The 13,250-nt window shown below is 30.8% G+C and overlaps 1 protein-coding gene across 4 annotated transcripts in view; it reads right to left on the bottom strand.

Moving 5' to 3' along the window:
* Nucleotides 1-13,250, bottom strand: part of LOC108751578 (venom dipeptidyl peptidase 4) — a 794,336-nt gene that overhangs the window by 349,444 nt on the left and 431,642 nt on the right. The window lies entirely within an intron of this gene.

The raw sequence follows: 13,250 nt of genomic DNA, 5'->3' as shown, positions 1-13,250 counted from the left end.
TTTACATACCGTTTAAATTAAATCGCACATAGCATTATCCATATTTACAGATCAGTTTAAATTCATCTATCGATCAAAGTGCATGTCTTGCGAAATGCGTTATACGAAAGCGGAAAAAATCGATATGATTTTCGTGGTAAATGAATTTCGTAGTAAATCGCCAAATTATGAGAGAAGCAGTACGTTTGTATGCTGAAAGATTTCCCGATCGTGTCGATCCCTCATTCTCTGTTTTTTTTTCAAACATAGTACAAACTTTTTAAGAAACAGGAAGTATGGATAATAAAAAAAGCAAACGAATCAAGAAAGCAACTGACAACAGAAATGCAACATTTTAGCCGCTGTAGCACTAAATCCACATATCGGTACAAGATAATTTGAACGTGAAAATAGTATTAGTCGACGAAGTGTTCTGCGAATACTCCATTCCAACAAATTTCATCCCTTCCATATCTCACTTCATCAAGACAATGATTTTCAAAATCATGTACAATTCTATGAATGGGCACTACAAAGACTACAAGAAGATGATATGTTTGTCACTCAAATCTTATTTACTGATGAAGCTACATTTACAAACAATGGACAAGTAAATTTTCGCAACATGCACTATTGGTCAGTAGAAAATCCACATTAGATGAGAGAAGTAGAGACCTTGATCTATAAATGTCTGGGCCGCAATTCTTAATGATAAAATAATTGGTCATTTTATCAATGGACCATTAAATAGTCGCAAGTATGCATAGATTTTAACAGAAATATTGCTACTATTATTAGAAGATCTTCCACTGAACGTACGACAATCAATGTGATACCAGCAAGATGAATGTCCTGCTCATTCTGCCCAGATTATTATTGAATTGCTAAACAGAAAATTTGGAGATCGTTGGATTGGTCGGTCAGGAAATAACAGATGGGCCGCACGTTCTCCAGATTTAACACTTATGGATTTTTATTTGTAGGGAAAGTTAAAACAACAAGTGTAATAGCGAAATGCCGATAACAAGAGAAGACATGAAGAAACGTATAAGAAGAGCTTACGTTGCGATTGATCCGAATAAAATTCGTTGTGCAGTGTTATCTGTCGACACGTTTCAAAAAATGCGTCTATGTTTAGGATCATCATTTTGAACACTTGTTGTAACGGTAACTACGCAAATAAGTAAATTAGTGAAATATTCGAAAATGCCTTCAAACATTTATTTTCAATTACAGTTAATTTTGCTATGATTAAATAAATCTTCAATGTTTATTTATATACCGTGATACACTTGAACAATTAGCGGTATACTTATTATTTATATAAGGTGTGTACAAAAAATTCGTGCACTAAATTTTATTCTGCTGACGTGGTGACGCTTTAAGCTTGTACAGTGGTGCAACGTCTCGGGGGAAGCGTCACGTCCTTAGTAAAAGTTAGGTCACGGTCGAGTGAGATCTCTGCTTTTCGCGTCTGTTTTTATTAACGTATTTTTGGTTGTGTTGGCGGAATGAAACGAGACGTTTTAACCGAGCAAAAAACCAACATCAAATTTAGGGTGATAACTGGAGACGAATCCTAAATTTACGAGTATGATCCTGAAACAAAAAGGCAGATTGAAGAATGGAAGCACCGTGATTTGCCTCGCACCAAAAAAGCGCGCAAGAGTCGTTCAAAAATCAAGACCATGTTCATAGTTTTTTTCGATATTTGTGGAGTTATTCATCATGAACATGTTCCAGAAGGTGAATCTGTTAATGCAAAATTCTACGTTGAAGTCTTAAAGCGTCTACGTGAACGTGTGCGACGTACACGACTCGAATTGTGGGCGGAGACTGCATGGATTCTGCATCAGAACAATGCACCTTCACACACCGTATTCGTTATGTGCGAGTTTTTGGCCAAAAACAATATCACTACCATAGACCACCTTTTCTATTCACCTGATTTAACACCCTGTGACTTCTATCTGTTCCGTAAAGTAAAAAGTATCACGCGGGGTGAACATTTTGTGGCTGTTGATACTATAAAATGAAAAACGACGAAACTCCTAAAGGAACTAACAAAGGAAGACATACAGTACTGCTTTCAGGAATGGGAGAAGCGTTAGACCAAGTGTATTCTGTCAACGGGAGAATACTTCGAGGGTGATCACATCCCCGTTATAGAATAATTTAATTTAGATTTTTGGTAAACCGAGTGCACGAATTTTTTGTACACAAATCGTATATATTTCAAAGATTCAAATTTGTTACTAACCGTAAAAAAGTTAAAATAAACAAATAAATATAATAAACACATTCCGGCTGAGTCTTAAGATCCATTAATTGCTCGCATGATTTTGATATTAAGAGAATCCTTAGACATCGTAGTATCAAAATATATACATATCCGAATTTAGTGCTCACTTAAAGTGACTGAAAATAATTAATACGTCGCGAAGAAAGGTGCGCCGCGCTCTAAAATCGTTACCCGATCGTCAAAGAATTTGATGCTCGCATGATATTGGTATTAAAACAATCCTTAGACATCGTAGTATCAAAATATATAATATACGTAGGCTGCTAGAAAAGTTTCTGCAATCTAGTACTTCCAGTGGCGCCAATGTTCTGCTACTATCATATCCGTAAAATTAGACGTTTTTAACCTATAATTTAATTGACAGTTTGTACCCAAGCCAACTAGTTTTGTTTGTATAGTATTTTAAAAGAAGTTATTTTGTAAGAAAATGGAAATTTCGCGTGAAAATTTTCGGGCAATGATTTTTTACGATTACAAATGTAATCTAACTCCGAAACAATGCATCGATCGACTTCATTTGGCTTTTAGGGATGAAGCACCATCCAATAGGACTGTTTATAATTGATTTGCCAAATTCCAGCGTGGACGTATCTTTCTTAGTGATGAATTCCGTGAAGGTTCATCCACATCTGTTGTTGTCACTAATGTTGATGCTGTGCGTGAAATGATTGAGCGAGACCGGCATATAACATACCGCGAGATTCAGGCATCCTTAGGCATTGACATGAAAGCAATACATATGATTTTGCATGATCACTTGAGCGTACGGAAACTTTGCAGTCGTTGGATCCTACACAATTTCACCGAAGCTCAAAAACAGGCTCGTGTTAAATGGAGCAAAGAAATGCTCAAGAAATTCAACCGAGGTCGGCGAGAAATTCAAATTTGGTCTACAACATCGTTACTGGGGATGAAACATGGATCTATTCGTATGAGTCCGAAAGTAAACAACAATCCACTGTTTGGGTATTTCAAAATGAACCGAAACCAACAAAAGTTGTTCGTTCACGCAGTGCTGCCAAGCAAATGATTGTTTGTTTCTTCGGTTATACTGGACATGTGACAACCGTGGCTTTAAAAGATCGAAGGACTATAAATACTGATTAGTATACAACAATTTGTTAGCCAGAAGTAAATGAATTGCGTAGAACAAACCGAAATTGTCACATTATGTCCTTCATCATGACAACGCTAGCTGTCACACAGCACCTGTCAAACCGTTGATTTTTTATCCAGTAATAATGTCGAATTGATGACTCATTGTCCGTATTCACCTGATTTATCACCTAATAACTTCTTTTTGTTCCCAAACATTAAAAATAAGATGCGTGATGAGCGATTTGAGTCGCCTGAAGCAGCTGTTGAAATATTTTGTACACTGATATCTGAGATTACAGCCTTAGAGTGGAAAAAATGCTTCAAGAATTGGTTCGAGAGTATGCAAAAATGTATCGATCTTAAAGGCAAATACTTCAAAAAACAATAAAGCCATTTACCGAATTATATATGTTTTTTTTTTCATATTGTTTGCAGAAACTTTTCCAACAGCCTACGTATAATATATACATACTTATAATATATGTATATATATAATATAATTATAATATATGTTTTGATACTATGATGTCTAAGAATTGTTTTAATACCAATATCATGCGAGCACCAAATTCTTTGACTATCGGATAGCAAACTTTAGAACGCGGCGCGCGCTCTTTCGCGGCGTATTAATTATTTTCACTGACTTAAAGTGAGCACTAAATTCTAATATGTATATATTTTGATACTACAATGTCTAAGGATTATTTTAATATTAAAATCATGCGAGCACAAATTCTTTTACGAGTAACGAACTTCAGAGCGCGGTACGCCCTTTTTCGCGACGTATTAATTATTTTCAGTCACTTTACGTAAGCGCCAAATTCGGATATGTATATATTTTGATACTATGATGTCTAAGGACAATTTTATATCAAAATCATGCAAGCACCAAATTCTTTGACGAGCAATTAATGGAACTTAGAACTCGGCATCATTGTTTGGAATATGTTTATTATATTTATTGATTTATTTTTTTTTTTTACGGTTAGTAATAAATTTGAATCTTTCGAATATATATAAAGTCTACATTATTTTAAATGTGAATACTTTTAAAAATATACTAATGTACCACGAGCTCTCTACATGTAAATGTCGTATATGATGATGTAGTGTTTAATACATATTGGTATATTTGAATTAATGTTATATTTGAAAATATTTTTGCTCTATTTTGGAGCACTAAATAAGCACTAATATCTCTTTGTACTTATTTTTTGTACACCTGCATTGTATTTTTTTTATTAGAGAGAGTCCAGTTTATCGTTAAGCTGAACCTCCCCCTCCTATTTTTTTTATTACTGCTAAACAGTTTGAGCACTAAAAATCAGAATAAAGTATTAAATTAACACCTAAAAACACTAAATTTTTTAGTTATTCCGAACTTGATTTTCAATGGTGGGAGATCCAGCTTAATAGACGTCTAAAATTAAAAACAATTAAACATTGTTTTATAAAAATTTCAGACATTAAATTTCGATTTGTAAGAGTAATATTATAATTTTGCAACGTAACAAATACAATTACTCTGTGTGATTACAATTTTCTCTTAAAAATTGAATAAATTATAAATTGTAAGCACATTGTATTTGTGTTGTAAAAGTACAACGTTAGTTTTAAGAATCAAAACTTAAAAGTCTGAAATTTTACGAAATAACGTCTAATTGTAATCAAATATTATTTTCTCTTGAGAATTAAAATAAATTATATTTTATTTTAATTTCCAAAAGGAAATTATAAACATACAAAGTGGCTATATTTTTTGCATGAGTTTATAATTTAGTTTTAAGTATTGAAACTTAAAAACAAAATAAAGATAAAAAATTGCTTGATAATTATAAACAATATTTAAAAAAGGCATTCCGCTAAAACGCCAGTTATTAGTAGCAATATTATATATTTAATATTAATATTACAAAATCATAAACGTTTTGACCAATATTTGGCCTTCTTCAATATGTTTAATATATAATGTTCTAACTACACCAATGTGTCTAATTTACACCAATTATTTATTTTCAGTCAATTAACAATAATAATGAAAAGCTTACAACTAAATTTAACTCAGTCATAATGGTATTCGATGATTAAGTAATATACATTATTTGAGTGTATGCAAGTAATATGAGTTTTTGTGACATAGATGATTTTTTTGTTGATACTACAAAATTGCCGAGTTCTAGATCGAATTTACACAATTAACTTATTATATAAATTTTTTTCTACAAATAATTTTGTTATATTAACAATTTGATTAACATAACTGTACTAGTATGCGACAAGAATTATAAATCTCCAATATTCTTTTCTCTTCTTCTCAAATATAAATATAGAACACAGACAATTAAAATTTTTCGGTTAATAAGTAACTAATAAGGAAGTTCTTTCATCTTTAAAAATAAAATAAAGTTTAACTAATATGTTATTGTATAAGAAAATGATATTGGAGATTTATAATTCTTGTCGCATACTAGTACAGTTATATTAATCAAATTGTTAATATAACAAAATTATTTGTAGAAAAAGTTTATATAATAAGTTAATTTTGCAAATTCAAAGAACTCGGCAATTTTGTATTACATGAAGACACTCGCAATGAAATGAACAGATCAATATTGTAATATCAACGCAAAAATCATCCATATCACAAGAACTTATATTAGTTGCATACACTCAAATAATGTATATTATTTGATCATCAAATATAATTATGATTGAGTTAAACTTAGTTTTAAGCTCTTCATTTTTATTGTTAATCGACTGGGAATAAATGATTAGTGTAAATTAGAATTATATTTGAACATACTGAAGAAGGCTGAATATTGGCTGAAACAAAATGTTTATAATTTTGTAATATTAACTTTAAATGTATAATATCGCTACTAATAACTGGTGTTTTGGCTGAATGCTCCTTTTTTAAACATTGTTCAAAACTTAAAATCTAAAATTATTACAAAACAATGTCTTATTGTTTTTAATTTTGAATATTGACAATGTTCCCATAAATTAGCATATAATTACTTGCCAATTTAGCCAAGACAGCAATAAACTTACAAGAAAGTTATAATACTCCTTAAAAGTAAAAGATTGTCATCGCAAAAATGTGCGATGTCCATTTGATTTTGTTATTCATACCGCTTTGACGAAGTGCAAGTAATGAAATTTTTTTCCAAATTAATTTTTTTTTATCAATAAACTCTATTCTTCAAAAAATCGCTGACAAACAGTATGTTTACTTAAGTTGATTTTACAAGAATAATATTTGTCGCATTCCACGCATCAAATCAATGTCAATATTGAGCAATTGGTCTATTGTGTGTTTATCGCGTGAACAGACATAATGGGTGCATATTGGTGGCCGGATAATGAGTTATGGTCTCATTGAGAAGCACAGCAATGATCATTATGTCATCAAGTATTGATTCATGATAATATCACCATCGTCAACACTCTGGACTTCAACATACTTAGCTATTGTCTATTTATTCATTGTCAGTTTCATTTCGAAATATTTCTGATAAATTATCGTAGCTAATAAAAAAAAATTAAGAAATATTAAAACTTATTCAAAAACTCAATTTGCTACTACAATATTTGCATCTATATTTTAATAACATTAGATTATACCGTTTCCCGAGAAATTAATATCCGTTTCTATTTAATTAAATAAGTATGTATAAATATAATGTAAATATTGTATTTTAACTTTTCCTCTTTTTACGGAATTATAAAGATAGCCATAATAAAACAATTTTACATTTTGCATAAAACATTTTCATAAACTCTTTTTCTTTCAAACGAATTCTGCGAGCAATAAGCGCAATAGTAGAACCTCACAACGTTGAACATGAGAAGCGATTCGACAAGATACAATTCTACATGTAATACATCTATGAAAAACAACTATTTCGACTAAGCGACAGGAGGGAATAAGTCAGCACAAAAAAGAGAGACTGCAGGCAAGAAAAAGAAAAAGAGAAAAAGACAAAGAACAGAAAATGTATAGTTCGACAGTGGTTACAGCTGCGGTTTCAACTGCGGCACTTATTGCTCGTGTTATGTAGAACAGAGCGTGAATTTTAGATCGCGAATCGGTGAACGAAGATAGGTGATAGAATCGATATCACCTCGAATCGCGTTGACATTTTAATGGACCACTCCGATCTGGAACTTCGCGCGCGGTTCTTCTTTGGCCAGAAAACGATTCTGGAGAATCCCAAATGTATACTCCGCGCGCATATTCTTCATCGGCAAGAAAACGTATCTAAAGGGTTCTCATCGTAATTGATCGGCCGTCTATTTTCCGATAAGAGTCATTATACCCAGACCGACCTGACAACCTGGAACTTCAAAGGGCAGCCAATTTCCATTAGCGGTTTTAATTAATTAACGATCGACAACCGTGGTAAATTAATGCGCTTTTACTTATGACGATGAAAAATTGATTTTATTCTCTGCCGAGATGGATTAAACGGTCAAACGACGAGGAAATTTGAACTGCGAATTGAACTTCGATCTTGCTCAATGACGCATAAATTTTATGTTTGTTACGCCGGTAATTATTGATGAAATAAATTTTGAATGGTTCATCTAGTTTTTCCTGTATGAATACTCTTCAAAATAATTATAATCGCAATGTATTATCGTAACATAAATATAAAATTAAATTGTGAAAAGGATATATTTTTGTATGCATTTTTGTTTTTCATTTAATCACATAACCATGGAATAAAACATTAACAAATAGATAACGCTTTTACGAGTAAGCAGAAAAACTGCATAGAAGAAATAAATTAGTTTCGATATATAGTAGAAGGGGATGTACCGGGACGAACAGATTATAGGAGTAAGTAGAATAATCGAGACTACGTTAAAAACACGCGAGATACGCATAACCGTGTCTGAGCAAGCAGCAGCGACTGCCACTCAGTGCTGTAATATGCCATTGCGAACACATCTATGATAGAAGTTACACTACAATTTTAAATATCGTACATGTAAGTAAATATTTTTATTCTTAAAGTTTTTGTTTTATATAATTGCCTGAGATATTTGATTTAGATACTAAGTAGTTCTTACTTAATAAAGTCTAACAGATTTTTTTTTGTTTATCTGTCTTTGTTATGTCATATACTATTAATGTTTTTAAAAAATGTACGGATGGGGATAGTAGGCTAACCATAGCATGGGAGTATAAGACTCATTGTGACGACATTTATCTATTATTATATATAGTACCTACTCAATATTTCATTTCTTTAAAGAGATTTACCTCAGTGGTAAATGTTATAAGTTTAGTTCCCTCACGTCTAATCTCGATAAAATTAGGCTGATTCAATTTGTTTTTGCACGAAACGAATGAATTTAGCAAAAGAAGCATTGTTCTGCAAATATTTGTGTTTAAAATACATTTTTATAAAAGTTTTATTAATATGTAGCCAAAGATGTAATTTAAAATTCATTAATTTTCATTTTAATAGTCTTATAGTCGAACTACCCCATATCCTGAATCACCTTATCTCAGTCTCGGGGCTAGTTGACTTAGATGGAATGCATTAGAAAAATACATTTTTTTACATATTAGTTATCAATTTTTCCTTATTATTAACCCTTGCCGTACAAGATGCAATTTAGTATCTCGTCCATACAAACAGGATCATTATAATCCATCCGTTTTTTTCACTTATTCAGAATGAATCAAAAAATCTCTAAAAATTCACCAACATACTTTCAACTTTCTAGAATAAATATTGAAACTTCATTTTGGAAAATAATAAAATTTATAATTACCAAAAGAAACTTGCACGAACAGGAACGAAATCGCTCGGTCACGGTGTGACGGGACTTATAGAGTAAGAGTTAAAATAATATTAGATAGTCAAACGTATGTAGTAACTGGTATACAATCAAATTTTTCTATAAGTCTCTTAATTTCGTCTGTAAAAATTCGAAACTGAAAAATGAGTCTACTAGCCTCGATCTCTCTAATATATAATTTCTAGTCAAAAGTTATAGAAAGACATGTAATGTACATTCAACTAAATCGTTATGAAACTAAAAAAAAGTTTTTTTACGATTACAATTGCATGATAAAATAATTATGGTTAAAAGCTATTTTTATAGTTATTACTTTATTACTTATTTTGATTACTTGTTGAGTTCTTCTTTATCATTTCTTAGTCTAATATGACACTTCAAAGCTGTTATATCGTGACATTTGCTTCATATAAAAGCTGTGCAATCTGTATTTATGAAATAGTAGTCCACAGATTAGTAGGGTAACTTCAGTATATACTCCGCACTTAACAAAAACACTTAATTTATTAAGTGTTATTTATTATTTTGAAGATAAATAAACTATCAGTAAAAACTTTGTATTATCTACTACTATGAAAAAATATTAGAAATCCGAAATATTTATTTTTCGTATTACAAAAAAAACTTTTCGAAATCCCTTTTCACAGCATTTTTGCCATGATCTCATAGGAGGAATATATAGCTACTTATAGGGGGAGGGGTATGTATGGCTCATAAAAAAGTTTACAAATAATGGTTATAAATAAGATGTAAAATGAAGCAATAACTAGATATAAAATATGTTTACAAAGTTTTATTAATAAAAATGATAAATATGTATATAAAGTAATTAATTACAATCTTCCTACATATATTACAGGTATTATTACATATTTCATGTAATGTGTTTATTGCATTTAGTGTACTGAATCCAATCTAAGCACTTTGTATGCTTTGGGCATAATCCCACTCGGGAAATGCCGTATATCCCAAACAGGTGGGATATGCAAAGCAACAAATTAAACAAAGAATACAAGAGCAAAACACTTATATTTTACTATACAACATGCTTTACATTATTCCTCTACACTTATGTATCACGAAATAACCACTAAGACTTTTACGCGTTTTGCAGTAATCGTTTTATGTAGATTATAATTTATGATGTCGTTACTTATTATAATGACAAATCGATTCAACTCACAATAATTTCATTAACATTGACAGTAAGAAACTGAAATTATAACAATATTAAGATAACATAGAGGCATGTAACAGAGTATAGTTGCGGAAAAATTACTCCCACTCCTATTTTTTCTGACTTCTGCGGCATAAATCCCAGCGCGGCGTATTTGCTGGAGTTACCTTTGTTTGCATAAAGAAATAGTGTAAAGTTCTTAAAATTGGACTTAGACGTCTAATTAAAACATATTTGTTAATTAAAATTTATGTATATGTGTGACGTACGTGAGTGAGATATTAATGTAGTGATCTAACAAAGACACGTAATCATCTGTGTGTAAGTGCTATTTTCAATATGACTAATCGTCTTTAAGATCTGCTTAACTCAAACATGCCCACCTGGAGTGTCTTTATACCTCAGCGTAAAAAAAAACGAAGCTCTCTTACAGTAATTTCCTTTACCGATCTGTACTTACTTTTCGATCGAAGTTTATGGGACATAACCCGTATAACAGACAGTGTGCACCACGCATTTATTTGTAGTAGTTACTTAATGAAATCTTTTAGGGTGTGGAAAACACCCCGGGTGACCATTTACGCAATAAAAGTTTAAATATGAGAAAGGTTTAAATATAAGAACGTATATTATATTATAATTTCAAAATATATAATATGAGTTACATAGCTTGAAAAATGAGGTTATAAATACTTATAATATATGTTTGTATATAATAAATAAATAATAATGTGTAAGTGTAACAGTTAATATAGAATAGAAAGAATAACTATTATTATTTAAAAATATGTATAAATGCTTAAAAATAGCAAGCGTTGAATATAAAGTTTATTCATATGTAATTTATATAGCTTTTTCAAAATGTTTATTTTTATTGAAAAAGGATATGTAGTTTATACATATTATACTTATATGTGTAATATGCAATAAATATTTTGTTTTAACCCTTACAAGTACAATTTCATGCCTTATCCATCCAAACATAGGTTATTAAAATTTGTCCGTTTTTTTCATCTATTCAGAATGGTTCAAAAAAATTCACCAACACTTTCTAGAATAAATATTGAAACTTTATTTTCAAAAATAATAAAATGTAGTATAATTTATAATTATCGAAAAAGACTCACAAAACTTGCACGAACAGGAGTTGCTCGGTCACTAGTGGCTCGACGTAAGATTTAATATAATAAATAAAATGTAATAATTATTAATATAATAATAAACCATTATTATTTCAAATATAATATAAAAATAAATCATTTTTAATAATTATAGAAAAGTCAGTGTAATAAAAATGACTTTATAAGATAGCGACTCAGCCTTACTTTAGGTTATTATAAAATAAGCTTTACATAATATATTTTATTTTTTTTTTTAATAGCTAGTCTTTACGAACGTTTAACTATATAATTTTATAAAAAAAACTCATCTAAAAGTATTTTATTAAGTAATATCTTCATTTTTGGTAAACACTATCACAATAAGCTGCTTAATATGCTTTTCCATTTGTTTAATATTTTCTTGATTTTTCCTTAATTTTTACAGAAAATGTTGATTAATCTCCTTACATAATGTTCTTAGATAATAAATTATAGAACAATCAATCACTAACAAATAATATGTCTTTAATAACATTTAATTGGGATATATAGTAAAAAACAGCCTAAGTGATCATTTACGTAAAAAAAAAAAAAAATGTGCACTTCCTGATTAAGAGAGGGGCCATTATATCTACACTAGCCATAATACCACCTTCTCCTCTATATGTATTTTATCGATGCATGAAAATTAAATTACTTTTAATATAAAATTATTTTTAATATAATAGTCATCGATACTAAAAAAAAGTAAAAATTCAATTAATTTAATCGCATTTAATAACTTTTTATAAAATTTATAGCGGAAAAAGACATAATGATTACAAAATCGGGAAAAATTAATTTGTCGACTTGCTTCTCCTAATTTCATCGATCCGAAAACGGACATCAACAATTATTGTTGATCTCAGACATGTGCACAAACTTGACAAGAATGTGTGCAACATACAGTCAAGGTTTCATCGCTGTCAGATGCTAGAATAAAATGAAACGATCAAATAACAGTCGCACATAGGAATGATGATAACCACCAGGCATTAAATCTGTGCAAACGAATGCCTGCGCGCGCGAGAGAGTGATAATACAGATATAATGACGTATCGATTGCGATCGCGATCACATAAACGCATGAACATCTCGTTGATGGATCGCCGATGAATCGCCATCCAGCCTCCGCGTAGGAATGTTCAGTAATGCCGCGGCTCGATTCATTCTGCATTGTCGCGTCGTGCCCAATGCGATGAACGCGGAACACATGTACGTTACTGGCGTGCGTGCGTGTGTGCGTGCGTGCGTGCGTGCGTGCGTGCGTGCGTGCGTGCTGACATGTCGAAATTCTTTACAAGATTTTATTTCCCTGTGGGATCGAGCGTTATGCGCGATTCGATTTGTCCATCGAATAAAGTTCGATCAAATCCCGACCCAATGAAAAAATACGTATTTTGTGTATCAAAATTCAGCCATCGGCTATTTTTTGAGGCAAATCACTAAAAGAACCGAAATTTTTTTGATAATATTTACCTAGTGACCTAAATTTAAGAAAATAGAGAAATGTTGGTAATTTTATAAAAATGGCTTGAATCCACGATGCTTTTAATCAGTAAAGTTTAATTATTATAAGTCGCAAAAATTTTGAGTTTCTTAATGAAAGGAGCGTTCATTATAACAAATTTATCTGTATTATCAAGTATCATAAGCATTCATTATGATATTTTTATTTGGAAAAAAATTAATTAATGAATTAAAGAATTTATTCAAGTGTGTGTGTGTGTGTGTGTGTGTG

The sequence above is a fragment of the Trachymyrmex septentrionalis genome, unplaced genomic scaffold, assembly GCF_001594115.1.
Source record: "Trachymyrmex septentrionalis isolate Tsep2-gDNA-1 unplaced genomic scaffold, Tsep1.0 scaffold5, whole genome shotgun sequence".
NCBI classification, from domain to species: domain Eukaryota; kingdom Metazoa; phylum Arthropoda; class Insecta; order Hymenoptera; family Formicidae; genus Trachymyrmex; species Trachymyrmex septentrionalis.
Note: the sequence above shows the minus strand (reverse complement) of the source record. Positions and strands in the feature narration are given on the sequence as shown.